This window comes from Podarcis raffonei, chromosome 16 (genome assembly GCF_027172205.1).
Source record: "Podarcis raffonei isolate rPodRaf1 chromosome 16, rPodRaf1.pri, whole genome shotgun sequence".
Classification (NCBI taxonomy): Eukaryota; Metazoa; Chordata; class Lepidosauria; order Squamata; family Lacertidae; genus Podarcis; species Podarcis raffonei.
The window spans coordinates 15,831,307-15,845,048 of record NC_070617.1 but is presented as its reverse complement, the minus strand read 5'-3'; positions in this window follow the sequence as shown (position 1 = coordinate 15,845,048).

The window sequence follows — 13,742 nt, the reverse complement described above, 5'->3', positions numbered from 1 at the left end:
GGATGCTTTGCAAAGAGCAACACAGGAGCAGCTATGGACTCAGGGTGTGATCTCCCCCCGCTGCCGCCACCCTTTTCTTATCAAGGCTAGGTGTAAGGGCCAAGGTAGAACACAAACAGAACCACACCTGTGGTGTTGATTCAGGCCTTGCCTAAAACAAATAAGATGGGCTTGTAAGCTTGAGTGTGGCTGACACCCCATGCCCAAGCAAGCAGCAAGGAATATCTGGGTATTCCACCATGCCCTTCTGACAGGCCTTGACCCAAGAGGAAGGCTGAGCAGGTAACAGTCTGAATGAAGGCCACTCCCTGAGTCCCACAAAGGTCAGAAAATGGATTTAACATGCCACCGTTTTACAAAGGAAGCAGAGTCGGTGCATGGCAGTGTTGGCAACCGGCAACTGATGTCCATCTCTGGCGAGGAAACAATGACCCTGGGACCTACGCGCAAAGCCCAGGGGCTGAGCTAATCCTGCAAGTCTTTCAAAAAGGAAAACAAGCTGCTTTTTGCACCAGGGACTTGGCAGCCGTTTAGGCTGGCACAAAACTATCAAGTGTGTTCTTGAGGTGGACTTCACTGGGGATTTTAAAGTGGAGATTGGATGGTCATGTGTCAGGGATTCTTTAACTACTATTCCTGCATTGCAGGCGTGGACTAGATGACCCAACTCTCTGATTCTATGCAGGCAAAGGGCCCTCCTGGTGTTTTCAGTGTTTTGAATTCAATTTGGCCCCCATGCCTCTCAGGGCTTGGCTTTTACTCTCCTGAAACTCAACGGGGGCAAAGTCTTGGCAGCCGAACTGGTTCGTGCCTTGGCCCAGAGAAATTCCCCTTGGAAATCTGCCGTTCTGTAGCATCAAATCTCGTCCGCCCTCCCAGTTCGTGGCTTTAAAACTGCAGTGTTGGCCACAAAGGCTGGTTGAGGCCACAACATTCAGGGACAGCAGAGCCCTCAAAGCTGCCACAGTCACACTTAAGAGCCTCCCTGGGGCACCATCTGCCTGGGCAGTTGTTAGGTTAGAACAGGGTTTCCAGCAGCTTTTCAACTCCAACTCTCATCACCCCTACCTAGCAGGACCAGCAGGGATGATGGGAGCTGTAGTTCAAAAACTGTTGGCAACCTAAGTCTGGGAAACCCTGGGTTAGGGCTTCTAGACCTGAGGCTGGGAGAGAGCAGGGTTCAAATCCCCTCTTGGCCATCACAAAGCTCACTGTGTGACCTTGAGCTCAGTCTCGGCCGATCCTACCTCACAGGGTTGTTGTGAGGATAGACTGGGGAGGAGGAGAACTGTGCAGGCCACCTTGAGAAAAAGCTGGAACAGAAACACAGTAAACAAATAAAAGAAATGGCGGACATGAATTTGCTTCTGCTGCTCCAGGAGGGCAGTCCTCTCTGGGTTCACATCCATCCTAGGCAGAGACATCTCTTCTGAGCCTTGGGCCCCAAAGCCGCCTCTGGCAACCTCCTGTCCTCTGCCCCCTCCCCACCTGACCTCCTCTGTCCCCCTGGCTACCTCTTCCACAACTTGGTCCCTCCTGAATGTGCTTGGCCATTTGCTTTTCTGGCTTGTTCAGGGTAGGGAAAGGGCTTAAGTTAATCGCCTCCATCTGGCTTCTTGGGGGCCCTCAGGAAGAGTGAATCATGCACGTATCCTGCTAGGCGGGTGGGGCCTGGCCGCAAGCGGCTCGGTATTTATCGTTCAGGGCCAAATGCAACGCTGGGAGGAAGGAGGGAGCCATGGAATGGAGCTCAGCAACCAGATTGGGACCTCTTTTCGAGGAGGGCAGTGGTGGCTGCTGTCCACCCCCAATGCCCTCAGTGGGGCCACATCCTGGCCCCTTAGCATGAAGCTGGGGGGTGTTGAGGCATTGGGGAACTCATTCCGTCGCCTGCTAGCACAGAAGGGTCTACCTCGCAAGGATGTGGGTGTGGGCACAGAGTTAAACGCATGAATTGGGAAGGTGGATAAGATGGCTAACCACTGTGCCACACTGCCTTTCTTGCTGTGCTTCAGGCCACTGTCTGGCTTTCAACATGCTTGCCTAACTAAGGAAGCATGGGGCAAGAGTTCATGAGTGTATAAAGAGAGCCTCTTTCCCCAACGTTTGAAGGCTGCCGCCACCACCCATCGTGAACTGTTTGTCCTGCGTCAGATGAGTCCCCCAATCCCCGCACCTTAGCCCACCCCGCCAAAGAAAACATGCTTTCCTGGTTTCCATTCCCTGGGGAGGAAGGAAGGGCTGGGTAGAAATGTAATCAATAAAGTTTAAAATTGCTCTGGGTTTAATTTTCCCTGCAGACCTGAGAGCTGCATTTCTACAGTTCCAGATTTGAAGGTAGATTTGGGCTATTTAATTATACAACATACAGTAGTGGCCCAGTTAGGTAATTAAAGGCTGGGCGTAGTGATTTTATGAGAGCCCCTCCCCCTTAAGATGACTTACCATACTTTTCAGAAGTCAAAATGTGGCATGTCAGCCTTGCTACATTTTTGAGGGGTGGGGTTTCTCCTTGTTCCGCTTAGTGGGGCATCTGCACCCAAACCCTATCCTGACAGAGCCACTGACAACACAGCATTTGACCCTTGTCCCGCCAATCAGAGCCCTCCCAATCCTCTGCAATCGTCATGCCCATTTTGCAGATGGAAAGACTGAGGTGCAGAGAGAGAATGGGCTCCAGAAAACCACCCAAGTTAGCTCATATCAGAGATGAGATCTGAACCGGATGTCCTCGCCACCTCATTTAATCTTGTTGCTTTTCGGCTGCCATAGAAACAAGTTTTGGGTTTGTTTTTTAAAACACATTTCCTCTGGGGTTTTTTTTTTAAAAAAGCATCTTTCTGTATGAACCACACATATTTTAACAACAAAAATAAGAGATGTGGACTTGGGGCTAAGAGCAAGCGAAACTGCGTAATTTTATGTTCCAGTTTTGTTTGTTGGCTTGCTGCGAAATTATCCTCTGGTGGGGGAGGGAATGGAAAATTATGGGGTGGTGGAGGGCGGGGCAGGGGGGAGAGAGCAGCAGCAAATATTTTGGGGGTGGGGGGGGGCCAGGGCATGGCTGGATCAACAATTCCCTTCTCTCGTTTTTTAACAACTTGCTGCAATAAATTCTGTGGCTGCTTCTGGAATCTGGGCCTGGGTCCAGAGTTCTTTGATAGGGCTGTTGAGGGAAGTTCAATGTGTGTGTGAGAGAGTGTAAAAAGAAAACCCAACAACCCCTAAAATCCGGGGATGGTGGAGTTAGAGCCCAAGTCCTCCCCTCACTTCCATTTCTTTGCGCTGATCCGACAGCCAGCCAGCGGGGCGCTTCAAGATGGACCCCAGCTGTGGGGAAGGGGAGGGAGCCTTGGCCTCCGGCCAGGACATCTGGCATCCATTTTTCCTCTGCTGAACCACAGCCCCACCCAAGCGCCGTTCTTGTGTGTGAGAGATCAGGCTCTCTCGGCAGTGACTCATCCAGGCACAATATTTTTGGAGAAAGGCAGAGCATGTGAGCTGCTCTCTCCCCGTCCTCCGCTTGCTTCCTCGCAAAGGCCTGGATGCTGGGTGGCTGTAACTCAGCAGTTCTCGAATTCTGCTCTTCCTCAGGTCGGCTCCAGCCAATTGCAACTCCCAGCTGTCCAGAGCGGCATGGAGGCTTCAGGCCCTCTGGTATTTGGAGAAGTTCTGAGCACGTGCAGAGTTCCCATCCTCACAGAGCAAATTGCCCTGCTCCCTCCCAACGTCTAGGGTCCATCAAGTTTCACTGCGTGTTCAAACCAAAGAGCTTACAAAGCAGAGAACGGAAGGGACCACCCCTCGCCTTCTGTTTGCCGCCAGCAATGTAAGACTCAAAGGCATATTGTACCTGGAAGTGGAGGCTCCCATCGGCTAATAGGCTTTGGAAGACTCTCCCCTCCTTGAATCTGCCCAATCAATCCTAAGCCACCTCTTGTGGCGGTGAGTTCCAAAGGTTTTTATTCCCATTAACCACTTCAAAAAAATTTTTAAAAAAAGATATACAGTGGTACCTCGGGTTACATATGCTTCAGGTTACAGACTCCGCTAAACCAGAAATAGTACCTCAGGTTAAGAACTTTGCTTCAGGATGAGAACAGAAATCGTGCTCCGGTGGCGCGGCGGCAGCAGGAGGCCCCATTAGCTAAAGTGGTGCTTCAGGTTAAGAAGAGTTTCAGGTTAAGAACGAACCTCCAGAACAAATTAAGTTCTTAACCCGAGGTACCACTGTAGTGGTATACAAAGCGTTTTATAAATAAGTAAGTTAAATGGCACATCCCATAAAGCAGTACTTCCTGTGTCCTGTCACAATACAGGGTTGCCACCTCTTTTTCTGGCTCAGACCCCTCTGCATTTTTAACTAATGTTAAGCCAGGGGAGAGGCTTCCCCCATCGTGCCTGGAAAAGCTTCACCCGCTACGAGATTCCATCCTTCTCTTTCCCTCACAGTAATCCAAACCTCCGCTAGCAACTTGCTCTCTCAACTCCGGAGCAGGGGAAGATTTTTTTTAGCTCTGCCAGGGCTTTGAAATAAGATTGTTATTTACAACTCCTTCCCTATTGGAAGAGGGGGGTGGAAGGCAGCAGCGGGGGGGGGGGGGGAGGGAGGCCGAGTTCAGTTTATGGGGAGCGAAGGCTGGGGTCTGGCATAGATTCCTGCAGGCATCTGGCTTTGAGCAGCAGGGGAGGAATGCAGGCCTGGAATACAAGCCCTGCTGAGTGTGTGTGTTTTCCTTGGGAAGTGGTGAAGGCTCCGGCCAGAGAGCTTGGACAAAGGGCAGCCAGAGGAGAGGAAGAGAAAGCGCAGCTTTGAATCTGCTCCTCGGCACTCAGGACCCCTCAGCTTGACCCAACCCTCTCCAGCTTGGAGAATTCTCCTGGTGAGAAGCCACGCTAGTCCCTAAACTGAAAACTGCTGTGGTTTGGTGGCGGTCAGTCCCCCTCGCCGCCACACCTCGGAAGATGGCGGGCTCTTCTTTCTTGGCGGTTTTCCAGCAGAGGTTTGGGGGTCACCTGCCTGGGGTTTCTTGAGCTGTGATTCCTGCAATTCTGTGGTTCTATATGAAGGCCTTGAGCGTCTTTTCTCAGCCTCAGTTATCCACCTGTGAAATGGGAACCAAAATAGCTCAAAGGACAGCAAAGGTGAAAATAAGACCCTTCCTTTGCAAAGGACCCCACCCGCTTTATTTCTTTGCAAAGTCAGATTTTTTTACCTTCACTCTTCTCCATGCTGCGGAGGCCCAAGGCTGCTAAAAGCAATCGTATAAACGCCAGCATTGCAAAACCATTTTTAAAAATAAATAAATCATGATTAAAAACAACAGCAAGCGACTAAGAACAAGTGCGAATGAAAAACAAGAACATCAGATTGAAAACAGCGGCAGAAAAGGATCTCACTCTGACAGCTCAAAATCTTGCCTAAGCTGGAAAGTTGGCAAGGCAGAAGGTGGATGGCGAAGGGCATTGGTGAAGTGTCACTTCACAGCTGAAGTGCCAGTTTGTACAAGACCCTTATTCCTCCTTTGAAGTTGCTATGGGTCTAACTCCCCTGTTCTTTGCTGGAACGTAGCCTCCTCGGTGGTGGCCCCTGGAAGGCTCCTGCTGACCAGAAGGGAAAGGTTGTCACGGTCCGGTTCACAGGTGATCGAAGTCCCAGCAGGGGATGTCAGGACTAGGGGCAAGATGGCGGGGTGGGAGCAGGAAGGGGGGCCCAGAAGCCAGGAGTCACGAGTCAAGGGTCCGTGGAGCAAGGAGTCAAGGAACCAAATGCAGCCAGGCAGGGAACGTGTTGCTGTGGCAAAGAGGTAAAGGGGAAATGCTGACCTTATATCCCTTCCCAGCTCTTGCCACCAGGTGCTGTGAGTTACCAATTGGCCTCACCTGTGAGGCCGCGCCTTGCCTCTTCAGAACAAACTTTGGAAGGCCCCAGGCCTGGTCACAGGGCCTGGCTTCTGCACGCACACCTGACAAAGGTTCTCCATCCCTGGGCTGGAGAGAGGTTTCTCTCTCTTGTAAATCAGGGGTCATCAAAGCACATTGATTGGGCAGAAGCCTCAGGAAGACAAAAGGAAGATCTTAACAACATCAGAAGAACTCTGAGGGATCAGGCCTCCAGCATCCTATTCTCAGCGGCCAACCAGATACCTGTGGAAAACCCACAAACAGGACCTGAGCACAAGAGCCGTCTCCCTACCTGAGGCGTCTAGCAACTGGTATTCAGAAGCTTCTAACTGTGGAGGAAGAGCAGAGCCCCAGTGACTAAATAGGCTTTGATAGCCCCCTCCTCCATGAATTTGTCTAATCTTCTTTTAAAGCCATCCAAGTTGGTGGCCACCTCTGCCTCCTGAGGAAGTGAGTTCCATAGTTTAACTGTGCACTGTGTGGGGGAAAAATACGAGAGGAGAAAAACTTTTATCTGCCCACTGTCTCCAGACCAGGCGTAATTGTATAAACGTCTATCATGCCTGCTCTTCCTCTGCTTTCCTCTAAACAAACCAGTCCCAAATGTACAACCTTTCTCTCTCACAGAGTGAGAGATTGGCTTCATTACTATCAGATAATGGAGGTATATAATTTGGATAAGAAAATTGGCTTCCAGGTGGAAAAGTCAAAATTAGAAACAGAACTGTTAGAACCTAAAACTAAGAATCTGTCAAGAATGTACAACTTGCTGTTGAAATGGAATACTCAGGATGAAACGGTGAAATCTGTTACGATTAAATGGGCACAAGATGTTGGACATAATATTATGTTTGCTGACTGGGAACAGTTATGGACCACAGGTATGAAGTTTATGGCATGTAATGCCTTAAGAGAGAATATAATGAAAATGATATACAGGTGGTACATGACCCCAGTCAAGCTTGCAAAAATCTATCATTTGCCCGACAATAAATGTTGGAAATGCAAGGAAACTGAAGGTACATTCTTTCACCTTTGGTGGACGTGCCCTAGGATTAAGGCTTTCTGGGAAATGATATATAATGAATTGAAAAAGGTATTTAAATATACCTTTCTGAAGAAACCAGAGGCCTTTCTTCTGGGCATAGTCGGCCAATTGGTGCCAAAGAAGGATAGAACTTTTTTCATGTATGCTACAACAGCAGCAAGAATACTCATTGCAAAATATTGGAAGACACAAGATTTACCCACTCTGGAAGAATGGCAGATGAAGGTGATTGACTACATGGAATTGGCGGAAATGACTGGCAGAATCCGAGACCAGGGAGAAGAGTCGGTGAAAGAAGATTGGAAGAAATTTAAAGACTATTTACAGAAATATTGTAAAATTAATGAATGTTAGAAGGATGTTGGATAGAAAATAAGTGGTTTCCAGCTGTAATGCTTTAAGAGATATGAAAAAAAGGTTTACAAATGGGTAAAAGTTTAATGGTAAGGATTTGCTGAACTAACAAACTGAACTGGAATACAAAAAAGGGAGGTATGAGGAGGTCTGGGGAAATAAGCGTAAGGAAGATATGTTATGAAAATTAATGTGTTTTTAACTGTTTTTATTTTGTATGTTTCTTTTTATTTTTCATTTTTTCATCCTTTTTTTGTTATACCTTAAAAACTTTAATAAATATCTTTAAAAAAAAACAAAAAAACCACACAAATGTACAACCTTTCTTCGTGCATCTTGTGGGAGGGAGTTCCACAGTTTAATTATGCGTCGCATGGAGAAGGACTTCCCTGAACGTTCCAACCTTCCATTTTATTGGATGCACCTGAGTTATAAGAGTGTGTTACGAGAGAGGGACAAAAGCTCCCTGACCTCTGGGAAAGAGGTAGCTTATGGCACCTCCCCAGGGCACCTCCCAGCCTCGCCCAAGCCTTTTGTTTAACAACAATGCCCGTGTTTTAACGGGCATCTTTGCCAGGCAGTTACAAGCTGCTGCTTCCATCTCCCTTGCAAACTTCTCTCTCTCCCCTCCCTCTCTGCCTGCCCCCAGTCTTGGCACCATTGGCAGGTCACGCCTGCTTAGAAGGCTGCCTTTATTTCCCCAGCTGATGAGAAACACCCAATTCAAGCCAGCCAGCTTAGCAGTGGCAGTGAGGAAGGAGCCAGCCCCCAGAAGGCAGCAGTCAGGGCTCTGTGGCTCATCTCTGCCCATCTGAAATGCGAATGTCATTTGCAATTGCCACACTCTGCTTCCTGCTGTTGTGCCCTGTGTGGCATGTGCAATAGGAAAGCTGTGTGTTTGCTTTCCCCTCACCTTGTGCAAGAGGAGCGGTGCCCGTCTGGCCTATGCTGGTTCTCCCTTTTCTCTGCCTGCGAACAGAAGAAGATAAGGTTGTAAGAAGAGTCTGCTGGGTCCGGCCAGATGCTGCTAGTCCAGCATCCTGTTCTCACAGTGGCTGGCCAGATTCCTCCTTCATGGGAAACCTGCAAACAGAACCTGAGCACAAGAGCCCTTTCCCGTCCAGAAACTGGTATTCAGAAGCATTTCTGCCTCCAGCCGTAGAGACAGAGCAGAGCCATAGAACCACAGAATCATAGAGTTGTAGAGTTCGAAAGGACCACGAGAGTCATCTAGTCCAACCCCCTGCAATGCAGGAATCATTTGCCCAGCATGGGGCTCTAATCCATGACCCTGAGATTAAAAGTCTCATGCTCTACTGACTTTAGCCATTGAAAGTGTTACCCTCCCTCCATGAATATGTCCAATCCTCTTTTAAAGCCATCCCAGTTAATGGCCATCACTGCCTCCAGTGGCAGGTAGTTCCATGGTTTAACTATGCCCTCCGTGAAGGAGGACTACCTTTTATGTCTCCCAGATCCTCCAGCAAATTGACTTCTGCGATGGCTGCTGCAGCTTCTTAAATATGGCCTTGTTAAAATGCTTCAAGGAGTTGAAGGTGAAGGGGAGAGAGGCATTGGCCATAACAGCTAAGAGGTTGTGCATCCATGTTCCTCTTGAGGAGCGGTGTGGCTGTCCAGGGTCACAGGAAGTCAAAGACACATTGCAGGAAAAAAGAGGAGCTTTTCAACCCCTGAGAAGTCTGTCTCCTCACCCTTTGTGCTGAGAGGAGCCCATCTGAGTGAACTGTAATAAACGGAAATCTGCCCTTATTCCCTTATGGGGGGACACAAGAGCCCTTATGGAGTCCTTTTTAGGTTCTCCATTGGTTGGAGAAAATAACAGAGGCCAACCAGAGAATATTGAGAAACAAAGCAGCTCGTAAGCCTGATCTTTATTGAACTGTTGCAACAGGGTGTTCCCCTCTCACGCAGGAAAGGAGGAGGACCCAGAACCCAGGTGTGCCCACCCTTATATAGACATTTTAAATTGCCCACCCTGGAGTCCAATACCATCCCCAGAAACATCATACATACATCACAGAAGGGGTGTAGCTCAAGACCACCCCCAAGGCACATCATACCTACATCACAGAAAGGGCGGTCTACAACAGAAATCTGAGTGCATTGTTTATCTCCTGTTGTTGTTTATCCCCTGTCTGGCAGGTGACCTGTTAATGCTTACTTGATTGGATGCCCTGGGGAGCCTGGCCAGTCTTTTGTAGTGACAAATACTTAGTTCCTGAGCCAGGTCACAGGCTCACCCTATTCATACACAGATATACCCTTAAGACAGGTTTTGTGAATGAAAAGACAATTCGGAGGCTTTTCCATTTTCCTTTGACCTTGCAAAGAAAACATTTGGTCAGTTTGGGAGACAAAATGGCTCCAGGACTGCCCTCCTGTGCTGCCTCAGACGTGTGGCCCATACATTTATGTACGTGTTTGCCTGGCAAATCCATGAACATTTATTATATATAGGAGACCTTAATTTTTTATTTCAGAACCGAGGTGAGTTGTCCACAGAGGATGGACTCCTAGAGGATAGTCTCTGGAGAAGGTGTCCAGGAAGAACCCTGTTCTGTCTGCTCCAAAGCTAAGCATTTAGGAACACTGCAAACACAAGACACTTCAGTTTCAACAGAAGGGTGTGCATTAGTTCTGTTGCGGACGATAGAGCTTGAAGCAGGACAGAACTTGAGTCACTCCGGAAGAAGATCTCGGAGCACTCCAAATCATTTTCCCGTCCGCATGCACAGAAAAACAGCAGATCTAGCAGAAAGGCAACATGCAAGGTTGTTGCAATGCATCCTCAATTATTATTATTGTATAATAAGATGGTTGTGTAATCTTAGAAGGGGGTGTGTCTGCGAGGGGGGCATGGCAGCGACTGTCATGAAGGGACCCTGAATTTGTCACTACGGTTCTCCACATTCTGAGGATAAGCAACAGGGGTGAGCTGCATTTGGGAAAAGGACACAGGACTCTTCATAGGGAAGTTCGTTTATTTCAAGAAATTTATACGCTGCTTGATTGTAAAAACGAAGACACAACATCTCAACGTGAATTTACGAAGAGAAATGATAATTAAAAAACCAGTTAACAACAACTATTTAAAACATTTTTTTAAAAAAATCAACAATAAAGTAAAAACAGTTGGAAACAAGTTTTTGCATTCTTGTTAACTAAACAGAACCTCCATATTCAAAGGCAGTCTACCTCTCGATATTAGATGCTGGGAACAGGGAAAGAGTATCATTTTCATGGCCTGCTTTAGTGGCGCTGTGGGTTAAACCACAGAGCCAGGACTTGCTGATCAGAAGGTCAGCGGTTCGAATCCCCGCGACGGGGAGAGCTCCTGTTGCTCGGTCCCAGCTCCTGCCCACCTAGCAGTTCGAAAGCACGTCAAAGTGCAAGTAGATAAATAGGTACCACTCCAGCGGGAAGGTAAATGGCATTTCCGTGTGCTGCTCTGGTTCGCCAGAAGCGGCTTAGTCATGCTGGCCACATGACCCGGAAACTGTACGCCGGCTCCCCCGGCCAATAAAGCGAGATGAACGCCGCAACCCCAGAGTGGCCACGACTGGACCAAATGGTCAGGGGTCCCTTTACCTTTTTATACCACAAGTGGGGAACCTGTGGTCAAGAATGAAGGGAGTTTTAGGGCAAGAATTTCTGGAGGGCAACACTTTGACTACTCCTGGAAATTACTCTGGAATGAGCATATTAAACCCAAAAAGGCTTCTGATCTGATCTATGCACCCAGGCATAGCTCCTGTGCTTTCTAATGTAGCTTCTTTCTGTGGAGATCTGCCTGTAATGGCAGTGAGGGGACTGCACCTGTTGGTTTCTGCCTGTTTCAGCTTTCTCCCCTTCCCCCCAAAATGCCTTCCCTTTCAGGCCCCTCCTCTTAACTACTTAATATCTCTTCCCATCTGGGCAATGAGAGTGGGGACCATCCCCTCTCAGCTCTTGTGACCATCTAATTCACGTGTCATTTCACGAAGCTGCCAAATTGTTTAGCTGCTCCTGGACCTTTTACCAGCAGAATGGCAGACGGGAAAGGAACTGGTGCAGCTTTTCCAAGCACAGGGAATTCACCCGCTTAATCCTGCTGCTACAGGCTGCTAAAAGCGCAGGAGCAGAACGAGTAAAAAAAAAGAGAGCGCTGGTAACCAGGAGGTGGAAAATGAGGCACCTGGAGCCCCACCAGCTCCAAATCTCCCTTGGTGATCTCTTCCGTGGGTGAAGACCCAGAGGCTGTTTTTGTCGCTCTCTCTCTCTCTACCCATGTGGCCATCCTCTCTGCCTAATGACAGGGTTGGTATCTCTTTCTCCACCCACGCCACTCTCTTGTTGGGATCTCATCGGCCTCACCGCCCCCAGTAAAAGCTCCCTCATCCTGCAGGACTGGGCTGCTCAGCCAAGCGAGTGGCACACCTGACTTGGCTCACCTGTAAAAGCTCTGAGTGGTAGGTGGAGCTGGGAAGAGACAGGGGAGACAGGTGGCCAGGTGCAGGAAGGGGGGGTGTAGAAAACTCCCCCAGCCGCTAATTTTAGCCTGGCAGCATTTATCCACTGGAAAATGGGTCTCACCGAAGAAGATATTTCTTACTGACACATGAAGGCCTGAAAATCAGCCCTGCTAGAAAAAAATGGCCGTATAAACTGAGAACCTCTGGAGGTCAAAAAAATAAGGACAAATTTCCTTCTGCCTTGGTGTGGTTTTATTGTTTACGTTGATAATGCAGAACATAATCAGTCTCGCCGCCACCCATAAATGGTTGCGGATAATACAATAAAATAGGGACACATGCAGAGCTTCAGAAATTAAGGTTTGCTGGAAATGCAGCTCAAACCCCCCACCTCGATAATAAGGGCTTATCCATGTTAATGGTGTTTTCAATTTTATATAATTATATTCTCTACTACACCCAAAGGCTGAAATGATTGTTGTGGGTTTGTGGGGTTAGTTTGGATGATGCCCTGAGTGCCTTTCAAATCCCGGGGTTCTGTACGCAGGGAGGGTTCGAATCTGATAGAGGAGGTTTGCTGAACTAAGTCAGACAAGTGGCCTTAGCTGGCCACTTAAGTGTCCTCATCAGCATCCCAAAAGAATGAGCAGGTTGCAAGAGATGCAGCCAAGTGATGGTGCCCTCCAAGCCTGTGCCTGGGTCTCCTCCACCCACCCAACCCATCTAGCTGCTAGGGAGGAGAACAACAGCCAGTGCGGTGAATGTGAGCTGAGCTGGAAAAGCAGGCTGGAAACTGGAGACACAAAGACCTGCTTGCTCTGTGCTGGATCCAAAGCTGCGACTGAAGGAGAAGCAAGATCTGTTGGGGTGTTGACGCTGTGAGCCCCTCCGTCCTATGCTCAGGTTGTAGAGATGTGTAAATAAAACCATATATCCTAAAGACACCACAATCTCCGCAGACCCTCATTCCAAGGAAACAAAGCCCTGGAACTCCTGGAGTCTCTCGCCACTCAGAAATTGGGGTGGCATGATGTAATAGTACAGTGGTACCTCAGGTTAAGAACTTAATTTGTTCCAGAGGTCCGTTCTTAACCTGAAACTGTTCTTAACCTGAGGTACCACTTTAGCTAATGGGGCCTCCCGCTGCTGCCGCACCGCTACTGCACAATTTCTGTTCTCATCCTGAAGCAAAATTCTTAACCCAAGGTACTATTTCTGGATTAGCAGAGTCTGTAACCTGAAGCGTATGTAACCTGAAGCGTATGTAACCCGAGGTATCACTGTATCATTATTATTATTATTACCATTATTATTATTAGAATTTATATACTGCCCTATATCCAGAGGTGTCAGGGCAGTTCACAGAATGAAATCAAAATATAAAATCACAAAATACATAATCAAAATAAAAACAGCAACCCTATGACCCCTTCTGGACCCTCTCCCTCTTTTGCCTCATACCTGTTTTCTGTGATTTTGTTCTATTCTTGATTTTGCATTTTAATTAAGAATCAATAAAGTAAAGAAAATGGATCTCTTGGCATTATGTCCTGTGCAGAGGCAAGTGTCGGTAGGTGGAATAACAACAACAACAACAACAATTTATTTATGCCCCACCCATCTGGCTGGGCTTCCCCAGCCACTCTGGTCAGCTTCCAACAGAATATTAAAATACAATAATCCATAAAACATTAAAAGCTTCCCTAAACAGGGCTGCAACAGCAAAATGAACCGGTTGCTTACAACCGGCTTGAGAGCCAAGAGAATAATTGGGGATACTCGCTTCCCAAAGCGTCCCCTGCAAATTGAGTGACTGAGTTCCTAATCTAGATGTGAAAAGGGGGAAAGAAAGGAAGTCAAAGTGACCCTCTGGATGCAACAGCCACCCCAGGAGGACTTCGTAGCTCAGGCTTGGACAAATGTTCAAACGGGCCTGATTTTCTCGCAGAAACGATTCCGCTTTG